The 10,922-nt window shown below is 40.9% G+C and overlaps 1 long non-coding RNA gene across 1 annotated transcript; it reads right to left on the reverse strand.

The window, feature by feature from the left end:
• Positions 1-8,178: 8,178 nt before the first annotated feature.
• Positions 8,179-10,393, reverse strand: LOC136674657 (uncharacterized). Its single transcript, XR_010796083.1, has 3 exons — positions 10,276-10,393; positions 9,184-9,265; positions 8,179-8,497 (listed from the first exon to the last, which is right to left on the reverse strand). It is a non-coding gene; the product is annotated as an uncharacterized lncRNA (long non-coding RNA).
• Positions 10,394-10,922: the final 529 nt, after the last annotated feature.

The raw sequence follows: 10,922 nt of genomic DNA on the forward strand, positions 1-10,922 counted from the left end.
CTTCCTCAGCTCTTGCCCAGTGTCACTGTGACACTTCTAGCTCTTGTTCCCTGGCTCTAAGCTTCTACGAAATGTTTACCTTTAAGTATATCAGTCAAATGGTCAGTTAACCATTTGGCCATCACGAATTTGCGAATAGGCTTCTTGAGGAACAGCCGCAAATTCCCGCAGGACTTCACTGGTAAGGCTTTCCAGTGCTGCAAACACTTTACCCGACAAATTGTCTTCCCGGAAAATAATTGGCTGAGTTTTATTTGTCATGTTTAATTATTTGACTCTTTTAGGAAATTACCTGTTTACATGAAGTACTATGGAGACTAGACTAAACCTAGTAAAGCAGCTGTAAAACTTGCGGTGTTTAAACAAATTGCAACAACCCTTGACAATGAGTGACTCTAGGTTGGTGGAAACACCTATTGGGAAGGACCCAGAACTGCTGGTTAGAAAGCTTTAGCAGATTGGACTTTTAGAGGCACCCGCTTGATGGTTTAGCCTTAGGGCAGATTCAAAAAGATCAGTGGCAGGTATACTAACTTTAGAAAGAGGTACCTCTAGGTAGGCAACAAAGAAGGGAGTAAGTCGGGAGTAAGTAAAATACCACAGGACTCTGTTTGAGCTTGTGTAGGTCAGTTCCAGGTGCAATAAACCCTGACACTGAAATTCCTCTTAAAGGGGAACGGTCCAACATTGCCAGACCCACGGTACTGGAACACACAGGGAGCCTTTAACAAGAAGCACTGTAAACAGCGTGTGTCTTTAAGACTCTCCAGGTGGACCAGAGCCAGGTGCAGTAAGCTATTCAAAATTGGAAAATGTCTTAAAATAAAAATACCTATAGTGTCAGAACAGAGAGAATTAGCACCTGGCACAAGGGAGTAGGTCGACTATAAAAGTGGACAGAGGTGAGTCAGTGCCGTACTTTACTAATTAATGATATGAATTTCCAGTTACTTAGGTCCACTTGGGGTCTCAAAGAATGGATGACTAATAATGGCTGAGTGAAGTAGAAGTTGCTATAGTTTTATAAACTGATGTTGTATAAAACTATGTTGTAGCCGTATGTAATTTAAAATTAATTGATAGCACAGTTACTTGGATGCAGCTTGAGTGAAGTCAGCTTGCACTAGCAAGTTTTAAAAATGAGAAAAACCAGAGCAATTTTAAATGCCATAGTAAGGGGTTCTCCACCAGAGGGCACTAAAGTGAATTTTAAATGGCAGTGGCAAACATCACGCCCTAAAGGATGCTCAAGTTAAATTTAAATTGCAATACCAGATTTCAACACCGGGCAGAGCTGATGGAGATTCAAAATGGCAATAGTGTGTTTTAAACACAAGAGGACACAGAAGGAAATTTGAGTTGCAGTGTGGAATCACAAACATCAGGCGGTGCTGATGGGAACTTAAATTGCAATGGCATTATTTAAACACCAGAGGGCGAGGCAAATTTAAATTGCAGTATCATACCACAAACACCAGAGAGATGTGAATTCAAATTGTAATGCTGTGTCTTAAGAGTTTATACCTGTGGCAACACTAAGAACAAAGGGAAAGCAGGAAAATGCTACTTAGTATTACTTTTACTTGCAGTTGTAATGCTCTTACACCAGGTAATAATGAATTTCTTCACTTTCTGACATTACCTGTTAGAGCGCCCTGGGTTAACTAAGTTTAGGTTAGATGGCTATTAATATTTTACCACTTGGAACTTTTAAATATACTATGGCGGTGCCTCCAATCACTAAGTGGGCTGTATTTGTACTAGTCCCCTTTTTCTGAATAACATACAAGACAAACTCAAAAACAATAGGATGCAAATAGTTGTGATTCAATACACCCCAAACTAAGAGATATGGAAATAGAATGAGAACAAAATATGAATTTTACATAAAACATGTAAATGCTTATATTTTACATTTCCTCTTTTTTTTTACATCACCTTTTATTTCTTGTGAAAAATCAAACAAATGCTTAAATTACCATTTCTCTATCTTTATAATAAACCCAATTCTCTGGTAATTATAGACACAAATAGTAAGAAATCCAAACTTTAAATCTTAAACCATGTGATGGGACCACACACACACACACCCTAAGCCGGCGTTAAACTAGTTCTCATTGCAGGCCCGAGTCGTTGCTAGTGTGCGTTGTGGCCCATAACATATAAAACACTGGCTTCTTCACTCTTACAAGCAAACAAATTTAACAGAAAGTAGTACCTCAACATGTAATGAACCTCACGCAGTCAGATGTTCTGTCTCTATCTCTCAGTCTCTCCCTCTCGGCGGCAGTGATAGTTCGGCTCTGAGTAGTGGGGGTTGATAGCTTGGAGCGGCTAAGCTAACAGTTCAGGTTAGGTTAGCAAGCACCTAAATGAGAGTCGCTTATACACCCTCGGAAATAAATGGCATGAGATAAAATACTACCGTCACTCCACAGCTTTTACAACAGCACAGTTACAGTTTAGCGTGATATCGAGCTGACAACACAACTGCAGAATCTATAGTTGTTCAGTAGACCACTGAAAAAAACAGAACTTTTTCCCGCACTCTCTCGTAACCTCTCCCCACTTTTTCTCTGACCCCGCCCCCACTTTCCTTGGCCAACCACTAGAGAGTTCCAGTCATGAGACTCAAAATGAAATAAAAACAGGAAAAATATACAACCAGAGACAAAACCGAACTTATCAAATATGTAAAACCACAGGAGACATTCAAATAAACAAACTTATTAGTATTAAATTATTATTAATGCTAATTAGTTAGAAAGGTTACACCCTCTCCCCACTAATCTTTAAGATGTCCCCATATGACCTAACCTAACATTATAGGGATTGCATCTCAACCTTGCTCAATTTTGAGTCCCTCAAATCTCAAATAACTATTCCCCTATGAACTGTGGTCAAGGGCTGGTCTTTAGATCTGCCTGGTTCTTCATCCGTGAGTCGGATAATAGGCTTGTCTTGTCTCTTCTCTGTAGCAGGACTCCCATCTTCTCTTGACTTGACTTTCCCACTTGAACTCAGCTGGCTGACTGAGTGATGTCTGGATGGATAGGAAAATGAGAACTTAAGGCAATGTCTTCATTTATGGGAAGTTCAATGCCTTCACCCTCTGAACCAGGATCTGATTCCCGCTGCATTACAAGGCTATCATTGAGCTCTCTGTCACTCACAACCACGTCATCTTTCACTGAAACATCATTCCTCTGCTCCTCACCATCCGGCACTACCTCTGAGCTGGGCATAGCCTTTCTATCCTTGGCAGACGAGAGATCCATGTCAGTGGTGCAATAGATCTCACAGGCTCATCATCAGCAGTAGATGGTAACCTCACAAGCTGTCCTATAGGCAGGAGGTGATCTCGGTGGATAGTTTTTACACTTCCTAGGCCTTTCTCGGGTTTCACTTGGTAGACAGGAAGATTTGGCATCCTCCCAATCACAACGTATGGCACAGGATTCAATCCATCCATCCATCCATCCATCCATTATCCACCGCTTATCCGGGTCCGGGTCGCGGGGGAAGCAGTCGGAGCAAAGAAAGCCAAACCTCCCTCTCCCCAGCCACCGACGCCAGCTCCTCCGGGGGTATACCGAGGCGTTCCCAGGCCAGTCGAGACATATAGTCTCTCCAGCGTGTTCTTGGTCTGCCCCGGGGCCTCCTCCCCGTTGGACATGCCCGGAACACCTCTCCAGGAAGGCGTCCAGGAGGCATCCGAACCAGATGCCCGAACCACCTCAACTGGCTCCTCTCAACGTGGAGGAGCAGCGGCTCCACTCCGAGTCTCTCCCGGATGTCCGAGCTCCTAACCCTGTCTCTAAGGGAGAGTCCAGACATCCTGCGGAGAAAACTCATTTCAGCCGCTTGTACCCGCGATCTCGTTCTTTCGGTCACTACCCAAAGCTCGTGACCATAGGTGAGGGTTGGGACGTAGATTGAACGGTAAATCGAGAGCTTTGCTTTTCTGCTCAGCTCTTTCTTCACCACAACGGACCAGTACAGAGCCCGCATTACTGCTGACGCAGCACCGATCCGCCTGTCAATCTCACGCTCCATCTTTCCCTCACTCGTGAACAAGACCCCGAGGTATTTAAACTCCTCCACTTCAGGCAGGATCTCACTTCCAACCTGGACAGAGCACTCCACCCTTTTCCGACTGAGTACCATGGACTCGGACTTGGAGGTACTGATGGAGGATTCAATCGACTTTGCAATTTGTGCTTCCCTTTCAATCCTAAATTTTTAAGTAAGACTCTGTCACCACGTTCAAGAGCCTGGAAACGAACCAGTTTGTCTTACAGTTTTTTTGTCAGCTGCTTCACCTGCTAGTGAAATGCCACCGGCATTTTCTAAGTCATGTCTCAGCTTCTTTACATACTGAGAATGTGTGACTTCTTCATCATCTTTCAGAGAGTTGCCACACCAGACATCCACCGACAAATGGGCCTCTGCCGAACATCAGAAAGTAAGGGGAGTATCCAGTTGCATCATTTTTAGTACTATTATAAGCATGAACCAAACTAGCAACATGCTGACTCCACTGATGCCTCTGGGAAGGTGGTAAAGTCCCAAGCATTGACAGAAGGGTTTGGTTGAAACGCTCCGGTTGTGGATCCCCTTGCGGATGGTATGGTGTAGTCCTTGACTTTCTCACTCCTAACAGCTTCAGAAGTTCCCGAATGAGTTGGCTCTCAAAGTCTTGCCCTTGATCAGAGTGGATGCGAGCAGGCAATCCGTAGTGAACAAAATACTTTTTCACTAGAATTTTAGCCACTGTGATCGCCTTCTGATTCTTCGTGGGAAAAGCCTGTGAATAGCGGCTGAAGTGATCTGTTACTACTAAGATGCTAGTGAAACCCTTGGAATCAGCTTCTAATGAGAGGAAATCAATGCAAACAAGGTCCATGGGACCACTGCTTGTGATCTGGTGAAGCGGTGCTGCTTATGGACTACTGCTCTTACGCACAATGCACTCTCTGCAATTTTTCACATACTACTCAACTTCATGTGCCATTTTTGGCCAATAAAACCTATTCCTTAGGTGTTCAAGAGTTCACTCGACCCCTAAGTTTCCCAAATCATCGTGAAGTGCTATCATCACTTTCTGCCTGTATATCCGTGGCAGCACAAGCTGGTGGGTCTCTACCCCAAATCTTCCCTTATTTACCTGATACAGCAACCCATCTTTGGTGACCAACTTGTCTGCTTCACATTTCATCAGTCCTAGCTCAGGAGTCTGTTCTAACAATTCGGAAGACCAACTGCTAGTGTGGAGGGCCTGTTTCACAGCTTTGATGACCTTGTCACTTTCCTGTGCAGCCTCAATATCTTCTATGCTCAACACTTCCATCTGATCTCCCTTCAAAGAAGTTGGGAAAACATAAGCATTTGGCATGGCTTCTGCAGGAGTGCACAACTGTTCGGCCAGCCTTAAAGGCATTTCTCGTGAGTCATGGGCACAAACTCCACTGCAGATGGCTTTTATTCCAGGAAGAGATATATTTTTCCACTCCACATTGATACCATCTCCTAGGGTACATCGGGACAGCAGGTCAGCATCTGTGTTAACTTTTACAGGACGGTATTCAATATCAAAGTCATAGGTTGCCAAGGCTGCAAGGACTCATAGCGTTTAGCTTCGCTGTAGTCAAAACATAAGTGAGAGGATTATTATCAGTCCTCACCGTGAACTGAGCACTATACAAATAATCGTGGAATTTATCCACTACTGCCCATTTCAAAGCTAAGAACTCTAATTGGTGTATGTGGTAATTCCTCTCAGCATTGCTTAAACCTCGGCTGGCGAAAGCGACTGGTCGCAGCCCTTCTGGATGTTCTTGATTTAGTACTGCCCCAAGATGTAAGATCAAGATGTAAAATGAAAGGCTTCTCTGGATCTGCAAAGGCCAATATGGGAGCCTGGGTAAGGCACTGCTTGATCCTCTCTCATGCCTTGGTGCAAGCTTCTGTCCATCTATGCCCAAATGGCTCAGACTCCTTGAAATACTTGATGTTCTCTTTGTTAGATTTTCATTCTTTTCTTAGAGGAGCATAGCCTCAGGTCAGGTCAGTCAGAGGCTTGATAATAGAAGAATAACCAGCGATAAAACTGTGATAGTACCTGCAAAACCCCAGGAATGATCGTAAGGACTTTATATCATGGGGCTGAGGCCAGTTGGTAACAGCCTCCACCTTTGAGGGATCTGTGGCAATGCCCTCCGCCGACACGATATGACCCACATATTTGATATGGGGCTGACAGAACTGACACTTATCTATTGAGACCTTAAGTCCAGCCTCTTCCATTCAATCCAGCACCCTGATGAGCCTTTCTTTGTGTTCTTCTAAAGTCCTTCCAAAGACAATTAGATCATTAAGGTACACCAAGACCTGAAGCAGGTTCATGTCCCCAACCACCTTCTCCATAAGCCACTGAAAAGTCACGGGGGCCCTGGAAACCCCTTGAGGCATTCTCTCAAATTGATAAAACCCTAGTGGACAAATGAATGAGGTCTTTTCTTTGTCTCCTTCAGCTACGGCAATCTGATAATAACCGCTTCTTAAATCAAGCACCTTAAACCACTTGCTACCTGTCAGGCAATCCAAAGCATCGTCGATACGTGGAGCGGTGTACTGGTCTGGCACTGTTCTGTTGTTCAATGTACGGTAATCTATGCACATACAGACACTTTTCCAACAACAATTGGTGAGGCATATGGACTTCTGGACTCTTTAATAATTCCAGCTGCAAGGAGGTCCTGAATATGCCGCCGTATGTCATCAATATCTGCTGGTGCCAATCGACATGAATGTTCCCTGAAAGACGAGAGTCATTTAATCTAATTTGATGCTCTACATCATGGGCTAATCTGACATCCCACTCTTCCAATGAAAAGACTTTGGTCATTTGAGATAGCTTCTGTTTGAGTCTATTTTTCCAGTATTCTGGAATAGGTGAGTCAGCAAACTGGAAATGCTCAGGGTCAATCTTGACCTAATTAGTTAGAAGAGTTACATAGTAACTCTGCAATAGCTTAAACCACTAAAGAGAGCAAAAGAAATAGGATACCACCTGCAGTGGCAGTTAAGAACATTAGGTGGCACAAGAGGGAACAAAATATTGCAATAGCATGCTTCAACCACTAAGAGAAGCAAGAGATAAATACCACCTAGAAAAACACTTCATGCTAGACAGTGTAAAAATAATTCACTTGTAATAGCATGCTTTAACATGAAGGGGGAGCAATAGAGAGGTACTACCTATAGCAGCACTTCAGATTAGAGAGCATAACAAGAATTCACTTATAATAGCATGCTTTAACACAAGGGGGAGTAAGAGAGAGACACTATCTATAGTAGCACACGTGTTTCGCATAGCTTTCACTTTTGACCAGATTCCATGGCTGTCAAGAAATTAACCCTTCTATTACTTAGTATGTGACCACCCAGCTCAGGTAGCGACCCTAGGACTTCTGAGATGAGCGAAGGGGACCGGTTCGATAGTCCGCCATTGGAATTCGCTATGAGGGAGCCAGAGCAAATCACCAATGCGGAATTCACACAGTATGGCTATTGCTAAGGCCTATTTAAATGAGTGTATCTTACGCTCATGCATGCAATAACTGGTGTGAGGCTTTTTTTTAATGTATGGTATAATAGAGAGCAAAAAGACTTAAACATGTAATAAAAAACACAGAACAAAACTTCCAACATTCAAGCTTTTAACTTTGGAACATTTTAAAACTAGAATGTTTATCAGTGATAGAGATTTAGAAACATATGTATATGCATACCAAGTTCCTATTCTTTTGCCATTAAATATGTAGCATTGTAAGCATACATGTAGTAGCGGAGTGAGCTAATTAATTAGTCATTAATTAATTACTAATTAATTATTAATTAATCCACTAGTCGGGTAAAGCCTATAACTTCATTCAAGTATGAATATGCAATTTCCCTAGGTTTAAAAGTGAGTTCTTGGAACTGGCTTTACATTTAACTTTTATAGGCAAATTCAACACACAAACACACAACACTTGTATATTACAGAAAATTATTTATTTGGATAACAATAGATTTCACAACATAGGACAAATTGGGAGCTTTTGTGGAGCAATAAAGAACGAGTAAACGAACTGAAAGAAACAACAAATAATAACAAAAATACTATCTTTCTGCAGAAGGCTCAATACTTAAAACGGAGTCAGTTTGTGAGATTTTCTTGGTGGAGTCGCTGTTTCTCAAAGAGGACTGCTATTGTGGATCGTCGAGTCGATTCTCTATGTTGAAGTTTGGCTGTTGCTGTTGTTAATTCCATTCTCCACTCAGCTCTCCACTTCACTCTGACTCTGACTGTAACTGTTACTGGCCCCCTCTGTGCAGGCTTTTCATGTTTCTGTAACCCCACTCCCAAGGGAGGAGTCTGCACTTCCATTGGTGGTTGGTCCACAGTATTTCAGTCATGGCTTATTCCTAATGCTCCGCCTTCTGGATTTGACTGAAACAGAGACAAAGGACAAAGAACGTAGACTAAGTCACAAATTATTTGTCCCACTTATTGTAGATTTGTGGATAACACATTCGATTAACTTGATATATAGTCTCTCAGTGTATTCCACAGAGTGTTGTACATAACATATTCACAAACAGTTTTAGCACAAATAAAGGATAATACAAGAAGTAAAGGGAAGGGTTTCTTTCAATGTCATGTTAAACCAAGCACCTATGGTTCATGCACTTATTCGTTCACTGAGTGTTGCCCATGGAAATAAAACAGCCATCTTTAAAATTCCAGGTTGGATTATATCAGGGATTTCAAGAGCATAAGTACGTTTGTAACATTTTGCCACTAAGATTGACAAGATTAAATTGTAGGAAGGGATTTTCACAGATGCCAGAACAAAGGACTTCTTTAATGTTGCGTGTTGTTGTAGCTCATGGTGGCCACTGGGGCGCTCTAACAACATGTGGGAGCACAGATGTCCTGAATGCTTCAGTCATGAATTCAATCTCCTTTTGATTTTTATAAATCATATAACTTTACAAGCTGATAGAATATGCTTCAGCGTGCCAACCCCTGTACATAATCCACAACTAGGGTATTCACCTACCCACTGTCCAAGATTTTGCCATGTTGGAAGGACATCATAAGTTGCTCCCAGCAAAAAACTTAATACAACTTGCCTCCATCGGCCACGTCCTTTGCCAGGAAATCTTCCGCTTCTCTAGATTCGCCCATCAAAGCCACTAGCCTTGCCTCCTCCTCCTGTTCATGAATAAAACTAGTCATTGTTCTGAGTTTATTTTAGGTCTTCTTAGTGTTTGTTAAGATTTGTGTTTTGTTAGGAAAGTTCTTGTTCTGTTAAACCATTGTTTACAGATGGATTATTCTTGTTTGTTTTCCTTTGTGCCCTTTGTTCATTGTAATAAATTCTCCCTGCGTTTACCTCTGTCTTACTATGTCACTCAACATCTCATAGCAAGTAACATGAGTTCAGAATAAATAAGAAATTAAAACGGGTAGATTTGTGTTATAAATTTGTGAGGTAGTTTATTAATATTATTTTGTGTACTCACTTGGAGTGGTGGATTTACATTTTCAGCAGATTCTACTGTACTGAATATATATTTTGTGTTGATTAGTTAATGAACTGATGTCCAGTATGGGGGCATCCCTAAAGTTGAGTGGTTAATTTTATTGAGCAAAATATTTTAAATGAACATTTTAACTAACTCTTTAGGTTCGCCAACTGCCAAAGCGTTTTGATTTCAAAGGTATCAACTGTTCAAAAGCTATATTACAAATTTGTGGCTTTTAATATGTAACTAAGTTTACTTCATTTAAACAGCAGGACAGACCTTCCATGCAGTGCAAGTTTTAGGGAAGGGTGTCTTTTATCCTGTCCATATCATATACTACTATGCTTCATCTTTATTTCATTTTTTGAGATGACTGCATTCATGTTGACAAAGTTAGTACATATTCACTTATTTCTGAATATAATGTAATAATCTGAATATAATAATAATCTGAATTTAATTTTTTTTAATACTAAACAATCAAATATACCAATAAGACTTGCCACAACTGTATGAGCCAGATCTGGACCATACCTTTTAAATATAAGCTCACTTTACAGTGCATGGGCCATATATGAAATACAGTTACTCATTTTACTGAACTTTATCTGAATACCTGATTAAACCTTTCTTTCTGATCCCTTTTTCTTGATTTCTATCTGATATGTGACCAGGTAGTATTGTAGACCCATATACCTTTATGATAACCCCTTGCTTGTAAGAATATTCTGAAAGTGTGGGAACAAGGAGAAGTGCATTCCTGATGACTGGGTTATTCCTGACAAACCAGGGACAGAAATGACACAAAAAGAGGGAGGGGTGGTGTTAAAACTGTATTTAAGTATGCTTCCCCAAAAGTTGTCTAAAAGCTATATAAATTTCACAAGGATATCACTATTACATTGTCACCATATTTCACTTTTACTGTTTACTGCTAACACATTTTGTTAACATTATACATTAAATCATTTCTTTGATATTGTTTGCCAATACTAAACATAAAACATGCACAATCACCTTATAGGGAATTTCCACTTGTTTTTATTTTTGCATAATAACATTTTAGTGATAAAAATTAATGTTAAACCACTGTATTGGTTTAACTGATTAAATATATTTTAAGATAAATTTATTAAAATACATTTAGTCCAAAACTATATTGTAAAGCAATGTCTCATATATCAACTTGATGTCAAAATATAACATTGTTGTTTTACTTCCTGCAAAAAAAAAAAAAAAACAGGCATCTGGAAAGGAATAAAAGCAGACCCTTACCTTTAGTTGATGCTGAGCATTATAACATGGCATTAGTTTTTGAGCAAACTCCTGTGCAGTCGCCTTCG

The sequence above is a fragment of the Hoplias malabaricus genome, chromosome 2 (genome assembly GCF_029633855.1).
Source record: "Hoplias malabaricus isolate fHopMal1 chromosome 2, fHopMal1.hap1, whole genome shotgun sequence".
NCBI lineage: Eukaryota > Metazoa > Chordata > Actinopteri > Characiformes > Erythrinidae > Hoplias > Hoplias malabaricus.